Consider the following 21,708-nt stretch of genomic DNA (forward strand, 5'->3'; position numbering starts at 1 on the left):
CCTGAGCACAGAATCTCCATCACCGCGGGCAGGGCAGGTCCCCCCACCACCTTCCTCTGGAGACCAGGCCAGTTCCAGCTCAGCCCATGGTCTGAACAACGATTCTCCCCCTTTTTCACAAAATTGAGATCTCATTACTCATTTCTTGACATTTCTCCCATGCCTCTCCCATGCCATCTTATTTCTTGTGTTTCCTTTTTGTTAATGAGACTATTGTTCCTGTGTTTAGCAGGCTGACCTGCTGGTTAGACCATTCCTTCGCAGACTTTTCTGTGTCTGGCACATGTGGAAGTGAGAATATTTGTAGGCTCCGGGAGGGACACAGATGAGGTTGCTAACAGCCGGAGGTGACTGGTCCAGACGCCCCAGCCACCCCAGGCCTCAGTGGGTCAGGTGATAGCTGAAGGGTTCAATATGGCAGCAACATCTGTAACCCACTTGGGACACACCAACAAGTCACACAAATAGGTAGGAAGGTCTGGATTAGAAGACAGATAACACAGAAAATATTATTCTGCCCAATAGCCGAAGGTTTCCACTTCTGCATTCGTTCTGGGAAGACGTTTTTCTTATGCACTTGATAAAATAAATCTATAGTTCCTTCTAACCCTTGAATGCTGGTCATCTCTTCCTTATCATTATTATTCACTCATCTTTCATCTCTGTGAGTTTCAAGGACACTTTTCTAGCATTCTGTGGCTTATTTGCATGCGACTGTCCTTGCAAAATTAACTTTTGTGGGCATAGTAACGATGGAAATGTGCCATGGATTGTTGGGTTAATTAGTTTATTTTTTGAGTGCCTCAGAAAGGACATTTTTCATGCTGTGCCTTGGTGATTTCAAAGTGTTTTACAAAGGTATAAAAGGCATGTACAAAATAGAACATCTTCCAACATTCTTAAGCTATAACCAGTGTCCCTGTGCCCTCGGCAGAAGAAAGTGTTACACAGACTCTTCCAAGGCAACAGGGCGAAGACCAGCCCCCAGTCTCTGACTCTGTTCTGCAGCTCAAGCCACATAAATGTCTCCTTTCCTCTCCTGCTGAGATCACGTGGCCCTTTACCAGAGAACAAGATTGCAAAACTCCCAGGTTCTCAGTAAAGGGCTCAGAATTCATTGTATGTTTATAACTGATGCACTACATGGACATGAGAAAGGGTTTCATGCTACAGGAGTCATAATGGCCTGTCCAGGTAGCACTGATGGTGTGATACTTCATGTCTGTCTGTCTGTTCATAAAGTACCTAGAAAAAAACATCAGATATGGCCTGCAGGGAGCCAGGTGGTATAACTGTCTAGCAATACACAGACAAATATATCATCCTGTCAACAATCCTAATCAAAAGAAATTTTGATCAGGGACCCCAACTGAATGATTAATACACCCTAATGGAGTATTACACTGTTCTGAAAAAGGTCTGGAGATATGGTGTAAGAGTGCAGGCAACTTGGTTTATTTCAAATCTATTTTTAGGAGATAAATGGAAATTATTAATGATAGAATATATTACATATGGAGGCAGGAAACAAGTGCTATCTGATTCTTTAACAAACTTTTAAACCAAATATGTAGCTTCAAAGCAGTATAATTCACAGTCCTCTTAGTTGGAAACAGCGGCCTAATTAGAATACCTTTTTTTGGCTTTTTACAAAAAAATAAGATATTTTTTATTTTTCAAGTTCTCATAAATATATAACAAAAATGCTATCGTGTATTACTCATTGCCTTCTGTAGAACTAATTTCATGGTTGCCGGGCACAAATACAATCCATGTGTCAGGGTACAGGGTGAAGGGGAAAGAGGCGATTACAAGCTAACAGCAGAGGAAGACATGAATCGATCACTCAGAGAAACGCAGCTGAGTCTGCCACTGGCGAGAATGTGGGAAATATGATTCTTCAAGAGTTAAAAACCAAAAGGCTTGACCTTGGCCGGATCAGGGAAGGCCCTCCTAAGGAAAGAGCACTTCAGCTGAAGGTGAAGAGGGCAGGGCAGTTACTGCTCAGCAGGGAACGTGGACCAGTGAGAGGGAAAAACGCGTGCCAAGCTCATTCCAGAAACTGAAAGACCAGAGAAGCTGGAAGAAATGGAGCTAGAAAGAGGGTAGGGAGATGTGGGTGGACATGTGAGAAGACAGCAGATCGTGCAGAGCCTGAAATAGGCCACTTTGAGAAAGCTCATCTTAAAGATGTTTATGCCATATGTAGCAACTGTTGCTTATGCTCAATTTCAATGGAACAGAAATATCAAGAAAAGCTAAGTCATGGTTATATAAAACAGCAGCGATACTTAAATGTATATGGAGTTCAAACAGTAAGCTTAAAAAACAATAACTAGAAATGGGAGCTGTGACAAAGGTTTTAAGAAGTTATTTCTATGGGATCTCCTGCGTTTGATGATAGTTATTTAGTCGTTCATTAAGATTTTCACCTGATTTGGTAAAACCCAGTCCCAGATTGCACAGTGGCACACGGGATGGCAGATCACCTCCTAAAACACATTCGCTCCACATGGGTAACCAGGAAGCAGAAATCAGTGGACATACGATTTGACAACTTTAGAATAATTACACCTGCCCATTTAGATTATGGGGCCAAGCGGGAACTGCCAAATGAAAGCTCTGTAAGTCCAAGAAAAAGTAGAGATGTTAGTGTCAGGAAGGGGTTTGCAGCCCAGTTCCTCTGCCTGTGTTTCAGGGCGCAAGCACCGAGGGCTTGCATGATTGGTACAAAATCACTTAAGCTCTCGGGCCTGGGTTTCCCCACTCGGTGCATTTATTCACTGTTTAGCATGTGACACACTGAGGTCCTCAGATGGCCCCGCTCGCACCTGCTAAGTGTGTGATGCTGCAAGTCTCACCGTTTCGGTTGCGTCTGCTTCACTCTGTTTCATGTGGTTGAAGCAGACGGGGGTAAAGATGTTATTACACTTCATCCAGACTTCATTTTGCATCCAACATGCCTGACTTCAGGGGTCCACCCCTTCCTGTAATCAGCATTGTCTGATTTCTCTCGTCTCTATAGTACGAGACTCTAACTGCCTTTTCAATACATCTTTGAAACTCACGCCAGTGTTTCAGGCAGTCTTGCTGCCTCTCCCTAAGCACTAAAATATCTGACTAGGAGAATGACGCATTGTTCTCCTGGAATATTAGACAATGCTACCAAACTGACATGGCCACCAAAGCCTTCAAACATTTGTCGTGCAACTCACTTTTCAAAGGACCTCGTGGGGGAAAAATGTAACCTAGAAAACAATCTTCATGGGAAAACTACACTCACTTCCTTCCTACTGAGATCCTCTCAAATAATAGGAAGTGATGAGGAATCAAATGAGAATTCGGAGTTCTCTTGGGAAAGAAATGCAAACCACTCTCAAAGAAGCCCTCAAAATACATGGATTCAAGAAACCACGCACATAAAAGTCCCTGGAAATCATCGCGGGATCTCAAAACAAAGTACTACATTTGGCCATATATGGAAACCTGCACAGTTAGTCTGCTCTATTTTAATTATTTAACCAATCATAGCATTTATAGTGTGCCAGATTTTTCTACATTCCTTTCAAATGACAACTCTTCGAATCCTCACAACAGCCCACGGAGATAGGTCCTATTGTAGAGGAGGAAACTGAGGCACAGAGGTGCAGTAACTTGGCCCCAAGTCACACAGAAGTGCCAGGAACCGGGTTCAAACCCAGACACATTGGCTCCAGACCCTCTGCTCTTCAGTGGTACACACTTTTTTTTTTAAAGTTTTCTGAAACAACAAACCAACCAGAGAGACATCAAGCTACAAATGGTCGCTACATACAGAATTAGGCGTTTTAAACGTTACCAGCGTTGGCGCCCATTCTCTCTTACAACGAGGATTTTACCTTCAGGAAGCCCTTTGGAGCACACAACCCTTTGGTACCACCGAAAAAGTGAGAAGTCATTTGGCAAACTGGTGAGATGATTCAAAATAGTGTGCTCATTTATTTAAGGGTGGGGCAGAGCATAACAAGAGCCTCTCTACTCCAAAATACCAATCTTTCTCATGGTTCTAACAACTGGAGTGTTAGCTGAGTTAAAAGAGCCTTTCTTGAGATAGAGATGCCCTTTAGGACGGATGATGCCTTAGAAAACAGTGTTTTATTTAGACCATACTTAGCTGAAAACAACTTAGGTTTTTCTGGTGAGCTATGGAGAGACAGAAGGTAATGTACAGCTAACATATCTGTCTGCCTTTACCCTCTCTTCATCTCTGAGAGATTACTCCTGCTCAACCTGCTGAAACCAATCGGGTCCTTCTGGAGACTTTAAGAACCTCCGTGAACATGGCGGATGGTCCCACTCATGCCTTGCACCAGGGTTCTTGGAACTAGGTCCCTATCTTACTCTTCCGGGCCTGCACCTCTGCCCAGATAACTTGCCAAGTTTTCTAGTTCCTCCAAGATCAAGGATATGCCCTGCTTTATCCAATCTTCCATTCAAGTCCAAACTTGGAGCTTTTGGGGACCTCTGTCAGACCCACAAAGGCATGGCGCGCCTCCTGACAGGCGCCCCCTGCTGGCTGCGACACCCATCCACCCACCCTTGCTGTGTGGTTTCCACCTTCGCCATCTGCTCAGGTCTTGTCTTCCCAGCACCTGACAATCCCTAAGCATGTGCCCTTCACTGAGAGGAACATGTGGCTTCTGATCCTGGTCCCTCTGCATCTGGTCTGATGGACCCCACTGCCTCTCACATTCTCAGTGTGAATCACTTTTACATGAGAATCCCCTGGGGCGCTTTTTAGCTATGCAGATGGTTGGGTTTCATTCAGATTAAAGAAAACTCTCTAGAGGTGGGTCCCGGCTATTTGTATTTAAAACAATTTTCCAGATAAGTCTCATGCATACCCACGGATGAGAGACACTACTCTACATCAGTTTTTCTCAAATTTCAATGTGCATACGTGTAACCTGGGGATGTTGTTAAAATGTACTTACTGGTTTCAGTCGGCGTGGATAGGGCCGGAGATTCTGCATTTCTAACAAGATCCCAAGTGATGGCTTAGATGTTGATCCACAGACCACTCTTTTAAGCAGCAAGGATCAAGACCAGTGATTCTCAAAGTGTGGTCAAGAATCACCTGGGGACTTGTTAGTGATGCAAGACTTCAGGCGCTTCCTCAGAACTATTAAATCAGAAACTAGGGGTAGGACCCAGGAATCTGTGTTTTGACGAGCCTTCCAGGTGATTCTAATGCTTGATATAATTGGAGACCCACTGGCCTCGATGGCACTGCCCAGTAAACATACAATGCAAGCCACACATGTAATTTAAAAGTTTCTGGTTGTCACATTTTAAAAAGTAAAAAGAAACAGGTAAAATTCATTTTAGCAAAATATCTTATTTAACCCAACATGTCTGAGTACTGTGTTTCAACATATAATCAATATTTAAAAAAAACAAAACAAAACTGTGATTGTTTACATTCTCTTTTTCATACTAAGTCTTCAAAGTCTGGTGTACATTTTACACTTACATGACATCTCAGTTCTGACAAACCACATATTAAGTGCTCAACAGCCACGTGCATCCGCCATATTGGACAGCCAAACTCTAGACTTACAGAGATATAACTTTTGTGCTTTCTATGTGTCAGGCATTATTTAGTTAGGCATTTTATGTGCATAATCATATAAGCCCTACCACAATTCTGTGGATTGGTACTATTATTATTCCGATTTTATACAGAAGAGGGGTTATACCAAAGCCATATTTAGTGTTTCATCAATATAAGAAGCCTGCTCTAATGTAAGCATTTCCCAATTACTTTAAATCAATTTATTTGTAAAAGGAGAGAGAAAGAATACAAATAAAACCATTAACAGTAGTACAGTTGGTATAATTGCTAAGGCATTAATAACTTACAAAAGTCATAGTAGTTGGGTAAGTAAAATGTCCAAATTTACTATCCTATAACTTTTTAAAATATACCTCAAGTCCAATTTATACTCTTCTGTGACATCAAATCTGTTGAAAGGCAGTTATGGACAGGCTGCTGGGACAGTCGGGATCTTTGGGGAACAAAGGAGACCTGGGTGAGTCACGTAGCAGGTAGGACTCACCCCAGGAGGAGAGAGCAGCTAAGCGGCTCACAACCTGCTCCTCCAAGTGCAATTGACAGGAAATGAGTCTAATAATAGTTAAACATGAGGCAATGGGCTTCTCTCAGTCTTGGTGTGGAAAGCAGACAGTTTGGAATTTAAAAATAATGGATGACTTAGTACTCAAATAGTTAATCTTTATCTGTTCCCTTAACTTCCATAGCTTCTCAAGGAAGGCCAATTTTTAAATATATTTTCCTTTTCATTATAAACTACTGTAAGGAGGAAAAAGTTAAAACAATTAAAAAAAATTTTTTTCTGAGGCTAGGCTTCCAATTTTTTGCCAGAATTACCATTTATCATTTTGACCAAGTAAATATCCAATTATAAACTGAGGTATTTAAGACATATTCAAATGTGACCATTACAAAGAAAACAAACTTATGGTTATCAAACGGTAGGGGGAGAGGGGCAAGGGATAAAGTAGGAGTTTGGGATCAGCAGATACAAACTACTATATACAGAATAGATAAACAACAAGGTCTTAATGTATAGCACAGGGAACTGTACTCAATAGCTTACAATAACCTATAATGAAAAAGAATATATACGTATAACTGAGTCATTATCTGATACACCAGAAACTAACATAACATTGTAAATCAACTATACTTCAATTAAAAAAAATTAGTGACCATTTTTTATTCACGTTCATTCATAAATGAACATAAAAATGTATTATTTTACAGAGATTTTTTAAAGCTCTGCTGTATTTTTAAACAAAGTTAATCTCATTTTAAAATTTTGATTAAATATTTCAATGGTAAGTTATAATTTTTAAAATTTATATATCTGCATAGTTTTAACGTAAGTGTACTGCACTGAAAGATTTACTCTTTTACAGCTGTAGTCGAAATAGCAGTCATGTAACTGTTTTTTTTAACATATCCTGCATAGTCTTCAGTATCGTCTTTTTTTCTTCCAGTTTTATGGAGATATAATTGACGACTTGCACTATAGAAGTTTAAGGTATAATCATTTGATTTACATATACCATGATTACCACCACAGTAAGTTTTGTGAATATTCATCATCTCATATAGATACAAAATAAAAGAAATAGAAAAAAAATGTTTTTCTTGTGATGAGAACTCTTAGGGTTTATTCTCTTAACAACGCTCAGATATAAAATCCGGCAGTGTTAATTACATTTATCATGTTGTACATCAGATCTGAGTACTTATTTATAACTGGATGTCTGTACCATTTGATTGCTTTCTTCCATCCCTCCCCTCCTCCAACCCCACCTCTAGTAACCAAATCTGACCTCTTTTCCTATGAGTTTGTTTGCTTGCTTTGGAACACGATGTTAGTTCTCGTTATACAACAGAGAGATTTGCTATTTCTATCTGTATGTTTCAAAATGCTCATCATGGTAAGTCTCATGACCATCTGTCACCACAGAATATTTTACCTAGTTACATACATTTCATACTTGTGACTCATTTATTTTGCAGCTGAAGTTTGTACCTGTCAATCTCCCTCACCTATTTATTTCCTCAGTATTTTTTATAATCAGTTCTAAAAAAACTGAATTTGGTCTGAGCCTCCAGTAACCAACCTTCATAATACCAACTATAAAAAATGTCAAGGTGTTTTTTTATACTGGACTAAGATCAGAGAATCTTCTTTTACCTCCTTTCCCCTCTCAGCAGTACTTTCTGACTGCTTAAGCATTCTCTTTGTTATGAAGAATAGGGATTTGAAAGGATTCAGGGATTTCATCTACACGGAATAAAGGCTTTTGTAGGAATGCTTAAGTGTTTCCTTGGTAGGAAGTTACTAATTTTCTTTCTTAGAGGTGTTGCAAAAGGCATAATAAAGTAATGGAAGTCAGGAGTCGGGTCGATGACGAATAATATCTTCCTTTACTCTTAGAAAGAGATCTCCGTCTCCAGTTGCCAAGGTGGAATAGCACTGGAAAAGTTTATAACAAATTCTGTCACTATTCTTGCTGAGTTTGTGTGCTGTAAACCTTTGGAGGCAAAGACACTGTTAATGTCCACGACTGTGTTCTCAGAGTGCTTGGCGTATAGTAGCCTCAGAAGTACTTGCCACAGAAGTATTTGCTGAATGAATGAATGAATGAAAACAATTTCTAGATCTTAATTCATCACTCTAGAAACAAAATGAAAGCTCAGAGTTTGCTGTCATTGTTAGTGACCCAATCTGAAGTATTGGCCTTCAGAGGGAGAAGCAGGGGATGGTAGCCTGTCTGCATCTTGTCACCAAATGGTCCCCAGTCTCGGCCAACAGATAAGAAATGTCAACAGCTTAACCCAGTGACTTTCAAAAATAGCACAGCTGATGAAACTGGAAATTTGGGTGCGTGCTAGATATAAACCATTTGTCTTTGGTCTTAAGAAGGATAGCTGACAACAGCTACTCTGCCCAGAGAGATCTAAAATATTTTTTTAAGACCCATATACGCCAGCCAGGAACTATCAGAAGAGTCCTTCCTCTCAATAAGGCGTTAAATAGAACATTTTATTCTCAACGAATCAGGTAAATCATTTTGAAAACTCAAGATTATGGCAAAAGTACTATGTGTCTTTAAGATTTCAATCAAGTTTTTTGTTTTGTTTTGTTTTCAATAGTGCTGGCAGTTTTCCTTAAAATTTCAATGAATATTTGCACAGTGAAGCAAGTTGTTGTGGGTTTCCTGGTTTGTGCCTCCCCCTTCTGCCCCCGTCGGGGGGGGGGGGGGTGTGGCGATTCGGGCAAGGTTTCTTCGTCCCTCTGCAGACAACCCCCGGCTGCTGTTAATGCTGAAAATAGCTCAAATGCTCTCCGAACAGTAGCACCACCCAGCAGCTGGGATTCTTTTCCTCTCTCATTTGCCTTCTCTCTTGCCTTTTTTTCCCCTCCTTCAGACACTTGGATTGGACTTAATCTTAAACCTCTGGAGTTCAAGACCTTTTAAAAAGGGCTAAATAAACAATCTCCACATGTAAAAGGCCACTGACTCCTACTTCCTCTCTTCAGAGCAACTGTGGATCCCGGCTGCCTGTAGGTAAGATTTTTTCATTCTGGAATTATTTCGTTGGCTTATGATATGTTTATGACTGATGTTTTTTTAAATAACTAATTAATCATGAAAATAAGCGGGGGCTGTGAATGATCTCCAGGTAAACACGGTGTTCCAGAATACAGCAGTGGCATCCGTGTGTTTCTGTGGCTGTAATTTTAAACTTTGCTGAACGTGCGCTGTAATGCTGACCTGCTCTCCAGACTCTCCGGTGATTGAGCTGCATCAGAACTTTAATTAAGCCTGGCTGCCAGCGTAGTCCCAGAGCCTCTCAGACATCATAATTTGGTTGTTTAGGCTGCTTGCTTATTTTTAACTTTCTAAGGGCACTTTTTTTTTTAAAGGAATAAGATGCAAATACCTGAGTAAAGGAGATATATTACTAATGATTCTTTAAGGACAGTGAGCTCACTCTACCTTATTCGTCATTTCATCACTGTTCTTTTCACTGTTCGTGTGGAATTAGAACAGTTTTGTTTGGTTGGTTGGTTGGTTGGTTGTTTTTTTGTATATTCCCAGCACAATTCCGTGACTCAGTTTGGAGAATTCCTTTCCTAGCTGAATGTCTTTGGCTAGCAGGTTTCTCTAACGTGACAATATAATAATAGAGCGTTTTCTGGGCCTTCCCCTTCCCCCATGGTTACACTTGGTCTTGACATTTTACAAAGTACTTTGATCTGTGGACTTTAACTTCAAACACAGCATTTACTTTGATTGTGGGTATTTACTAGGTTCAGTAAAAAGTCTTTTTTTTTTTTTTTTGGTTTAGTGCTTTTACATCATTTCCTTTGAATAATCTGTTGGGCTTTGGTTCTTCCCTCAGTAATATGTCTTAGGTTTTATTAGTACAGGGACTCCCAACTGAAAGGCAAAGGCTGTTTTACGACGAGCTCCTCTGACCACTGTAGACTTTATGACAACCCTCTGCTCTCCACCGAGCAGATGTCTGAAATCCAGCAGCAAATGACGGTGCACAGAACCAGATTCTATCAACCCCTCACTTGATTGCCTCCCAATTACCATGTGCCTGAAGGCCTCACTGTTGCTTTTTTCACACGGACACTGACATCCTTTGAATTTAGAGATTCCTGTTTCCAAAGAAGATTGCTGGTATCACAGACCACATGCGAAAAGAAAACATGCATTTTAAACACGCAGCGATCTTCCGGGTAACTTTTAAAAAGAAAAGAAAGAAAGAAAAAGAAGAAAAGTTAAAAAGAAAGAAAATTTAAAAAAAGGAAAACTAGGGGGGGAGGAAAAGAAAAACCTTCTGTAGCCAAAAGTCTGTTATGCTAGTGAAACTTCTGCTGAATGAGGGGTAAGGAATGAAAAAAATGTATTTCCTAAAATAGGCAAAGAGTAGCACTTTCTAGCCATTCAATCAACTTGTAGATGTTCTCTTTCATTTTAGAGAAAATTCGTGGGTGTATTACATTTGTTTGTTACTCTTTCCTTCCTACCCTAAGCAAAGGATATTTTCAAAGTCCTCAGCCAGATGCTGAATTTGACCTTCCCCGGCAAGCTGTCCCTGGGTGTCCTGGTGAAGGTTAAGACAAGAATGAGCCTAATCCTATCAGGAGACAGTTTAAGTCCCAGTCCAGGGCTGTGGGGCACAGGGTGCTCCCATATTCTGCACCTTGCTCAGAAGGAAGGAAACCAGGGGCCGCAGGACACACTTTCCGAGAGGTGGGGCCAGGGCGCAAGGCACGGGAGCGGTCCCTCCAGATCAGGCGCAGATGCAATACGGTCTCTAGAACTGGGACTAATATCCTAGGAAAATCTAGAGCTGATCAGTCTAGTTTTTTATTTCTAAAAGCTAGACATTTAATTTCTAGTCTCCCCTTTCAGATCTGCTCTATAGAGAGGCTATGAATCATCCCATTTGTGTGATGTGCATACAGTCCACACCTGAAATCCCCCAGTTATTCTGAGCTTCCACTGCACTGCCTTTGGGGAGTCTAGAATTCTCTTCCCCCAGGACTAGGAAGGCTTGCGTTGGCATCGCTGAGGACAAATGCATTGCTAACAGGCAACAAAGGTTCGGCTGCAGAATCCAGTGGCATCAGGATGAAATGGGTTTGGAACCCGACAGAGGTCATTCCATTCTTAGGCAAGCCATTTTTCCTGTTCTGTTGAGTTTTTAAAATTTGTTTGTTTCTTTGTTTCCCTTTGCTCCTCAATTTTACTCTGAAACTTAGGACTGTTTGAATGTGAAACTCAAGGAGACATCTAGCCAAAACCACCGAGTTTCACACAGGTTCCACATGAAAGAAGTATTCTACCCAGCCTTGCTCGAAACTTGGCCCATGTTTTGCCAAAAGTTTCATGAATGTCAGTGAGCCTGGAGCTGAAACATAATCCCAAGCCAGGTGACTTCTGGCGACTTTGAGGCTGTCCTGTAGAAGTATAGAATCCGTCCAATAAGGACATGTCTTATTTTCCTAACTCCTGCTGTAATTTCATGTGTACACACATTTCCCCAATAAACTCCCATTTGCTCTATGATATTTTAAAGCCAGGTTCAATCCTAATATGAATTTTTATAGCTGTGGTATTGAAACATTGGCAAGTCAAAGTCTGCATTTTAAATTCCAACACAGTCTGAACCAAGCGGTGTGAACATGTTGGTATAATTCAGCTGAAGGAAGTCCCAGGAGAGTCATGGAATGTCTTTCTTTGCTTAAATATACCTCTGTGCTTGTGCGGAACAAACAGTAACATTTTGTCCTGGTCTATCTGCTTGACAGTATGCCTTTTGTTCGTTCTCCAAAGGTGGTGTCAAATATATCAGTGGAAAAATAATAAACTTCCAGATTTTTTTCTTTTTCTTTTTTTTTTGCCTGCTCAACTGATACACTCCTAGGGAACACTGTAAGCATTGAAAAGTTCGGTGCTGTTACTTGTAAAGTCAGGTATACTGAGGATAAAGGAGTACTCAGCAGATTTCCTTCAGGAAAGTTCGACCTACAGCTATTGTAGGTTAAAGTCAAATGGGCCAGATTGTGAAGGGGTGTGTGTGTGTGTGTGTGTGTGTGTGTGTGTTGAGTGGTTGGAGAGGATCTGTAAGCTTTGTTCAGCAAATCTGTCACATTTAAAACAGAAAATAATCAGGTCCAGGATCTGAAAACATTCCTTTCTTTTGTTGATCATATAAATTTATATTGGCTGACTACTGAATTTTGAGGGGTATTACTTCTCTCATTAAAGACTCCAGGGATTACATTCTGATCATTAAAATTCCAGAAATGGTAAAAACAAAAAACAAACAAAAAAAAACTCCAATGAAAACATGACCTGTTGGGAGACCTACATAGTTGTAGATGGACTTACATGAACCCGTCTCAGAAACATCTTCACGTGTCTATGGCCATTATAGATGCTAAGCCACCATATAGATGTCATTTTATTAGTTACAGGATTTCTGAACTCATCCGAAGGATTTTCATAAAAATGAATTTGTGGCCTCGCTAAAGATTTAGTCAGACTAAATTCTGTGAGATTTATAGATAGTTATTCATTATGAAATTAAGCTGCCATCAAATTTCATTTTGAAAACTTTATAATATTATAAAATTATTTTTATCTTATTTTTATTTAATACGGTATAAACTTATTAAAGATACAGTTTCCATTTCAGCAAGTGACTTGCGAAATGACTGTAAATGATCCCACACTAAGTAAAACATTTGAAAAGTTAAGAGTGACAAAACCTGGGGGTCTTATATGCAGGAGTCGCATTTTAACACCACCTTCATCATAGTGTGCATTTATCAGCCTATATATCTGATTTTGATTTTCCAAAACTAGCCCAATAGAGCGGAGGAAAGGAAGACACTCAGTGGGAGGTACCAGGGAAAATACAGAAAACAATTCAGGACCATCCTACAAAAACGTTCTCACTAAACACGTCACAACATAAAGAGCTCAGTGTTTTTTTTAAAACAATCATCCATATCGATTAAAAACAATTGTCCATAATAAAACAGGAGAAGGGAAAGGCTGAAAATACCATATTGAAAATAAACACCAGACTTGTGCACAGGCAGGGGTTTCTTTAAATAAAAAGACCTTCTTTCAAGAATGGCCTGACTAGCCATTCGAGAACGCAAAAATCAGTCACTTAAAAAAAAAAACTTCTCTTATGCTTAATTTACTGTCAGAAATACGCAGTCCACCTTACACTTACCCACTCCTCAAGATTATATTATTATAGCCTGAATTTAGATATGCACTGCATTTGTTTCCTCAAAAAATTAGTACCAGTCTGATCAGACCATGATGACACAGAATCGGGTGCCTCCCCTGATAGACCGAAGAGGATTATTTGCCTGGAGAAGACAGAATACTTATTTCCAGGAAAGTCAGCATTCGCCAACTGCATTTTTGTGTGTTATTTGGATACTATCATTTTCTCTGAAGTAAGAGGTAGTACTTAAAGTACGCTTTAATAATTACAATGCCAAATGCCACGATGATCTTAAAGCCTTCTCTCATTTACCTAAGGTGGACTGTCAAGATATGTGGGCGTTTCTGGAAGGTTTAAATGCAAAGACTGCTGTCGGGGGCTACGTCAGGTCTCCCTAACGCCACTCCCAGTCCTGGGCTCTATCCTGGGGAATCGAGGAGTCACCCTGATATCCGCTGGGGAAAGGCAGGCCACCTGGGCCACCAGCAGAGTTAGAGCAGAAAAGGAAAGAGAAAGACTCTCCTGTTTCTCTTTACCTGCACAGAGGGCCTCTCACAGTCTCTTGGTCCAACCTTTTTTTTTTTTTCCTTTTCTCTTAGCATTATCCCCTTTTCCTGCTATTGCCACTTCTCTTTTCCCAAAAGAATCAAAGGCCTTCCTTGCAAACTTCATTCTTGAGTTGCTGAAGGAGGAAGAAGTCCCAAGGTATTTAGCTCTGGGGGCTGCAAGATTCACACACATTCCAGAGCTTGTCCGTGGCCCTCTGAGCTAGAAGAACACTTGCATGTGTGTCACAGGTAGAGTTCCGTTGCATAATTCATAGCGGAATAAAAATAAAATGCACGTGACGGCAGCCCTTTGCGTCAGAACAAAACAGTCCACTTTTTAAAACCAAACTTTATGCTTAAGAACAATTTTAAATGTATAGAAAAATTGTGAAGACGGGACCAGAGTTCCCATATAACCCCACAATAAGTTTCCCCTGACATTAACATCTGACGTGAATATGGTAACTTTGCGATACTTAATGGACCAATGTTGGTACATTATTAACTGAAGTTCATGCTTTATTCCGATTTCCTTAGTTTTTATCTAAAGAGCTTCTCCTGTTCCAGGATCCTATCCAGAATCCTACATTACATTTAGTCATTGTGTTTTCCTAGGTTCTTCTTGACTGTGACAGTTTATCAGCCTTCCCTTTTTTTTTTTTTTTTTGATGGCCTTGATAGTTTTAAGGAGCACTGGTCAGATATTTTGTAGAACATCTTTCTGTTGGAACTGTCTGATGTTTTCCTCATGATTAGACAGGGGCTCTGGAGTAGAGGGAAGACGACCACAGAGAAGAAGTGGTCTCATCACATCATCTCAAGGGTCCGTGCCGTCCATGTGAGGTACCACTGTTGAAGCTGAGCTTCAACACCTGGCTGAAGGAGTATTTGTCAGGTTTCTCCACTGTAATGTTACTCTCTCTCCCTTCTCCACACTATACCCTTCAGGAGGAAGTAACTTTGCTTAAAGAGTAGGAAGTTACTCTCCTCCTCCAGGTGGAGTATCGACATGATTTTCTAGAATCCTTCTGCACAGGAGATTTGATTATTCTCCCCAGTGTAAAGTCAGTCATTTATTTGTATCAGTATGAATGCAGGGATATTTATTTTATACTTTGGATTATGATCCAATACTGCTTTACTTACTTTGTTGCACAAATTGTTCCAGCTTTGGCCATTGGTAACTCTTCACTTGGCTCCTCTGTCCCATTGACATAGACCCTTCATTGTGAGGGTTTCTCAAGGCTCATTTTGCATATTTCCTGCTTCAGTCCTAGAATCACACAGCTCTTCAAGAAGCCCTCATTCCTTTTATCAAAGAATGGTATTAGAAACCAAGACCAAGGCATCCATTTTAATTTTTGAATGTGACTTTATCAGCCATCTATTTTTTTCACTGGAAGAAAATTTTCTTTTTGTTTATCGATTTTCAGTCTGTAGCTGATAATAACTTGATATGGTATATAAAGATAACCTTTCTTGACTTTTCAGAATAACAGCCCACTTGCTATTCTTGTAAATGCCTCTTTGTGACATTTTGACACAAATTCAATTCTATATGATCAAATCTGTTTTTTATGGTTAGTTTGGTGAGAGATGGAAAATCATAGCTATGGTCTTCTAAAGTCTTAAATGCGGTCTTGAAAGATAGAAATCAGCTTTTTTTCCCCCTTAAATAGGTATAAGGATATCTTGTATTATTTAAAATATGATCAATCAAGACTGTTAAAAGAATACACAATCCTGTTACCAAGCCTTCCACTTACTATGTACAAGAAACCATGCCACATGCAGATTAACAGTCTGGTGGGAGAACCAGGCAGCACGCCTAGATAAAAATGCTCTTCAGGAGAAGATGGATGACACAAGGGTCCACAGTGCTGCTGGAGCACAGAGCTGGGTTGGGAATCAGGCCTCTACAAAATTAGAGATGTTACCACAGAGGGAAAATCTATTTGAATTGGAACTTTGTGTCCGATAAGAGGGCATTCTGATAGAGGAGAGTGATCATGAGTTAAGGAGGAGAGAAAACTCAGTACTCAGAGAATATCTAGAAATCTGGTACAGCAAAAACTGAGGTCTGAGGGGAGTGGCCCTGGAAAGGTGTACTGGGTTGACATTCATCTGCTGAGGACAGAAGTCTCACAATTGGGTCCATATGTCAGTGTTATTGCTGAATCACGTGCAAGATGATTAGAGAGATGAAACAGTGGACAGTTAAGCAGTTATAACTGAGAACCTTCTTTAACTAGACTTTGTCCTAGAAACTACACTTCTACCTGCAAAATAACTGCACCTGCAATTTTATCTACTATTCAGGATTACCAGAGATAATAGGTTGTATTTTTCTTTTATCCAAAGCATAGCTCTTTCACATTCAATAACTACTTTGATTTCCTGGGTCATCTAATTTAAGGCAGGGTGGTATTACTGCAAAGATGCGGTTGGTCATGCAGGCATTGTGTTCCCGATGTACAGGTGAGGACACTGCCCTCCAGGCACACTGCTGTATCACCATTTTACACCCCTGGTCAATAGCAAATGGCAGGTTGGCTTTCGTGTCCATTCCACCCCATTACAAAATGCAAAGATATAAAACAGGTTAAAAATAAGAGCCAAAGGATAATAAGAAAACTATTGGCCCAAGCAATGGAAGAGCTACTCTGAATCATAACAACTTTTGATTTTCTATACTTCATTTAGAGAAAAACATAAGCAGGGGGGTGGTGAGGATTACAGAGAAAGACATGCATGTGCCAGTGGTATAATGAACTGAAAATTATGACTTGGTTGATCAAAACAAAAGATGCAGTTCAGCAAAAAGAATCAGGTTAGCAACTTGATACAGTTTAAATAAAATAATGTACTCTCTAATGAAAGGTCAAGTCAATGTTAGAAAAGACAGGATAGAAACACTAATCTCTTGTTCTAAAGATAAATTTGGGCTTGGAAAAAAGAAATTGAATTTAGTTTAATGGAAAAACACATGTACAGCATGTGTTTTTAAAGCATTGTGTTTTGGTTACTTTGACCCGTTGCAAATCCTGGTCCAAGTACAACTTTGAATTGGTTTAATTCTAGTGGAGCCGTTGCTCTTGACAAGCATTCAGCTCAGTGGTACTTCTCTCGTCCAATTTTGCAAACCTAAGAAATTTGGTTGGTTTCGAATTTAGCTCTAAGCAGTGTTCAGAAGTTTTGTGTTTGTCTGAACTGAGCATTTAAATATTTTAAAACTATGCAACACTCAATTTTAGAACAAATTCTTAATGTGAAAAACACCAATGAATATTGAAAAAGTTATAAATAGGTACATTTTCTGTGAATTTAATGAACATACAACCAAGTATAGTTAACAAATATGGTTTTGATCTATAGATAAAAAATATTTTCTATTCCACCCATATCTGTTATTGTGAAAGTGTTTGCTTTTTTAAAAAATTGTTACTACACTGAGATTAAAGATCATGGCTAAGAATGGAAAACTACCCCAACACAAATATGGCTATGTAAATGAGCAGTTAGAAGAGAAACCACACCCTTGTGGTACCAGCAGAGCCAAGTGCTGGAAGGTATGATCTGCCATCTGGTTGACCTTCATGTCCACATCTGTGAACAGTCCAGACAGTGAGCCTGGACAGAAGGACTCATCCAGAGAGTGTTGGAGACGAAGGAGGAAGTTTTGTGCTAATTTAAGAAGGATGTTAAATGTCAAACTAAGAGCTCTAAGCCTCATTCTGAAGTAAGATGTGGTCATTATCCCTGACTGTGCAGGGCAGTAAAATGATAACTTTTAGAAGTAAATAGCTTACAGAGTATCACTTCTTAGTGGTTGAGTTTAAGTAAAAAGTCAAATTGCTTTCAATAAAAATCCTTTAACAATTTGAAATATATATTTTAATATTATAAAATTTTTAATAAAATACAATTTTAAATGAAATATTTTATTCTATTTTCTTTATAAATCATTTTTATAATTTGAAATATAAATTATTTACTTATAACATGTAAACAAGTGTTTACAAATTGTTTACTATAAAAATAAATAATTTACTGTTGCTTTTGAACATAAAATCAAATCATTTAAATTTTCTTTTTATATCAAGTATGATTATTTTCATTCAAGGCAGAATAAAACCAAAAGTAGATGTGAACAAGTCCCTAAACTTTATACTGATATCACAGAAGACTGTGGTTTATGATGACAAACTTTCAAAAATCAAGCGAAATGATAAATTCAGTAAGAGATGATTTTTTTGTAGAAAGAATAATGAAAGTTGATTTTGTTCAAAAAAAGCTTTTTTAGGATGATTACTGGTCTTCAATATAAAATATATTTCATTTTAGTTTGTGTCTGAGCTACTTGACTTTAAAAATAAATGGATGAATTTCATATCCCAAAATTAATTTAAAGTTGGCCCTGGGGCTTTTTCTCATGTGGTGAGATCCATCATTTAATACCCCCAGCTTGTGTAAAAACTTGTAAAAACTTGTCTGGAAATAAAGTGACAATATTCATGCTAAGGTGAGAAAACTTGACTGCAGTGAGGTTTTTATCCTTCTTCCAATATTTTATGTATTTTGCATATTGAAATTAAACAAAATGCCTTGAGGGTTAAAAAATCACTTGTGCCTAAATCATAATTTTATATATTCACATATACCCTTTCTCTAATCAATATCTGAACGACTATTTAGAACATACATGTAAAAACACTTGGCAGAAGATCAGTTTGTATTTTTCAGTGAATATTACAGTTGGTGCATTTAATACTTGACTGTGCTTATTAACTTAAGAAGAATGATCTTACATACAAGTCAGAAAAGAAGGAAACTAATTTACTAGTAAAACCATATAGTGTTTTAAGTGACCACATACAATTACTTTCAATATCTTAAGCAATTTCATATTTATTGAGTGAAATATTGCCATAAGGATCTTTTAATATTGCTTCAGCCTTTTACTTCTTAAAGACTCCCTTCACCATTAGAAAAATGAATCATGCAGGGCTTGAGGTTCAAAACTGTACACTCTGACATTCTGACTACAGATCAAGCTCAATGCAGAAAACACCGATAAAATCCAAAACAACTTTAAGATAAAAATCCACAACCAGACCTAGGAAAAAACTGTTTTAACTTAAAAAAAAAAGCATCAATTAAAAACCTGTATCATAAAAGTGCACTGAAAATTATGAACCTCAGATACTGGTTACCTGTGGGGAGGTAGGGAAGATATTTCAATCAGAGGGGTGCACAAGTGGCTTTAATTGAATTCATAATGTCATATTTAAGATGAATGGTGGGTACATGGATATTTGTCATATTATTCTTTCTTTTGAATGTACGAGTAAAGACCTGCATCTCTTATGCCTTAAATTTAAGATACATTCCACATACCAAACAAATTTTAAACGCATTTCTCAGCAACTAATATTGAGAGACAATATTAATTTTAAGGCAGCTCAGATTTTCTGAAAATTTACAAAGAGGAAATAACACAATAGGTGATATCTCACTTAGCCTATATTCCTATATTTTAACTTGGGCCCAAAATGTCCATAAATGGTAACATAGAAAAGAAAATGAATTTAGTTCTTTCACAGACAAATATCTATTGTAAACTGACATTCAACATCACTTTTGTAGTATGTATTGCCCTACAAGGCATTGTTACATAACAATTCTTAGAATCTATTAAATGTGGTATTTATCCTTCAAAATATTAAATAATCTGTCATTTTGCTTTATGAGAATTTGCAATGGGCTTTAAATCTAGCCATGAATAAGCATATTTTATTTTATTTCTTTAATGTAGGTTTTAGAATAATATATTGAGATGAAAGAATTTCTGTTTTAAGATACTCTATGCAAGGAATATATGAAAAGTGATTTTACACCACACAGGCAGTCCTCTCAGTGGCTGCAGGACCATGGTCATGGAGAGCAATAATGTGATTCAATATGCATGAGTTTCCAGTTAATGTGATATTGTGCAAAGCGAGGACTACCTATATTTGATACAAAGATTTCACTCTGTAGCTTAATAATACATTTTTTTACATTTAACTTATTCAGAAGATTTACATACACACAACAGTTCCTTAACTTTCACACTTAACACTTTGATATCACACGGGAAAAAAATCCTAGTGATTTTTCATTACCATTTGGCAAGAATCAATGCTTAATTTTGAGAATTTTTATTCTGATTTTTTTTTCTGTTTGTTTTATCTAGAGTTATTACAATATGCTGAAATGGAAAAGCTAGCCGACATCACTATCTTTTTAAGATGTCTGATAAATAATGGATAATATTAAATAATTTTTTCTTTTTTTATTACAAATAATTTTATAGTAGTCTGAAAATTCAGTACAAAAGTTCATTATTTTAAATCATAAGATTCAAAGAAAAGCTATTTCCTAGGTTTCTAGGCAAAGCCCATGAAAGTATATCCAAATATTTAAATAGTAAACAATAAACACACTGAAGAAATTGTGAAGTTCTAATAACACAAACATATTCTGAATTTCTTCATGTCATCATTATTAAGTTGAGAGGCCAATTATTACATAATTAACACAAAGAAATACTCGGAAAAAATGTGAGAAAAAGGCTTTCAGATTACGGGCATTAAACACTGTCCATTCCCTGACCTTCATTAAAATCTCTTCTCCTTTGCCTTCTGTAACAGTGGAAGATTTTCCTTCAACCTCCTTGATCACTCCTGAGTTCCACTCACAGGTGCCCCTTTCTTTGCCTGACCTTAGAGGTATTCCCCTGGGTCCTGTTCCTCTTGTCTAATCTCCCCTGAGTGCACCTGTTTTTCGTTTAGAAAAATCTTAAAATCTATTGTCTCCATCCCTAATCTTTTTCATGAGTTCCAGACTCCTATTTCCAAGTCACTGGTAAAACATCTCATATGCATATCTTTAGTGCGCTTCAAACTCAATACTTCTAAAACTCATCATCTTCCAACTCCCAGCCTGCTCTTCTTCCCCAGGGCTGTATTTTAATAATTGTGTTATCATAACCCAGTTACTCAGAATTAGAATCTTCAACAAGCATTCAAATTTTCCTTCATACCAACCCAGTCGCCGTTTGTTGCTTGCATCTACACATGCACCGTCAGGACCCCGCCTTGCCCTAGCTAAAAGGCTGCTGCAACAGTCTTGACTAGGATTTCTCAGTGCTGTCCTGATCACTCTTGACATCCATTCTCTCTGCCTTCCAGTCTAATCCCTTAAAGCCAGAGCTGTTTTACCAAAATGAACGAGCTTTGCATGAAAAGTTCCCATCTACCAGACTCTCTGATCGTAAAGCAAGTACGTCCACTTTGCTCTCTCTTCAGCTTTAAGGACCAGTCAAGATGACCATGTCAACCAATGGAAGTCAGTTCGGTATATGGTGTTCAGACATAAATAGCCCTGGTTTCCCAGATAGCAGGCAAAGCTGGCAACCTTTCCAGACTCATTAGTAAGAAAAGGGTGGGGCTCACTGTGCCAGCCGTGGACCAGAGATCGATGTCAGACCTGTTACTTCTCTCAAAGAGCCCTTTTCCTCAGATTCTCCTTCTAACAGGGTAATGCCCATATTTGCCTATCACCTGTTCCACTGCCATGATTTATCTACTGATGTGACGGCTGTAGGCAAATGCTCAATGATACACTGTTTGGTTAAAAAAATCAGATCACAGTCAGAACACAAAGTTTTAAACCAGAAACTCCGTATGACTCATAAGTGACAAGGAAAGTCTTTAAGAAATAAATGACTAATTTTTTGAGGACTCTGTATACTGGTTTCCACAGTGG

At 38.5% G+C, this 21,708-nt stretch overlaps 2 protein-coding genes across 4 annotated transcripts in view; one reads left to right on the top strand and one right to left on the bottom strand.

Annotated features, from left to right (window-relative positions):
* The window catches only part of TLR3 (toll like receptor 3), a 221,518-nt gene that overhangs the window by 181,809 nt on the left and 18,001 nt on the right, over positions 1-21,708 (bottom strand). The window lies entirely within an intron of this gene.
* The window catches only part of SORBS2 (sorbin and SH3 domain containing 2), a 185,471-nt gene that overhangs the window by 22,805 nt on the left and 140,958 nt on the right, over positions 1-21,708 (top strand). For 2 of the 3 annotated variants that reach the window (XM_072950441.1, XM_072950445.1), the window contains exon 1: positions 8,888-9,150. The gene's annotated coding sequence lies outside the window, so the exon portion shown is untranslated. Of the gene's footprint in view, positions 1-8,887; positions 9,151-21,708 lie in introns of those variants that run through there. The other variant, XM_031691415.2, reaches the window with a different exon arrangement.

The sequence above is a fragment of the Vicugna pacos genome, chromosome 26 (genome assembly GCF_048564905.1).
Source record: "Vicugna pacos chromosome 26, VicPac4, whole genome shotgun sequence".
NCBI classification, from domain to species: domain Eukaryota; kingdom Metazoa; phylum Chordata; class Mammalia; order Artiodactyla; family Camelidae; genus Vicugna; species Vicugna pacos.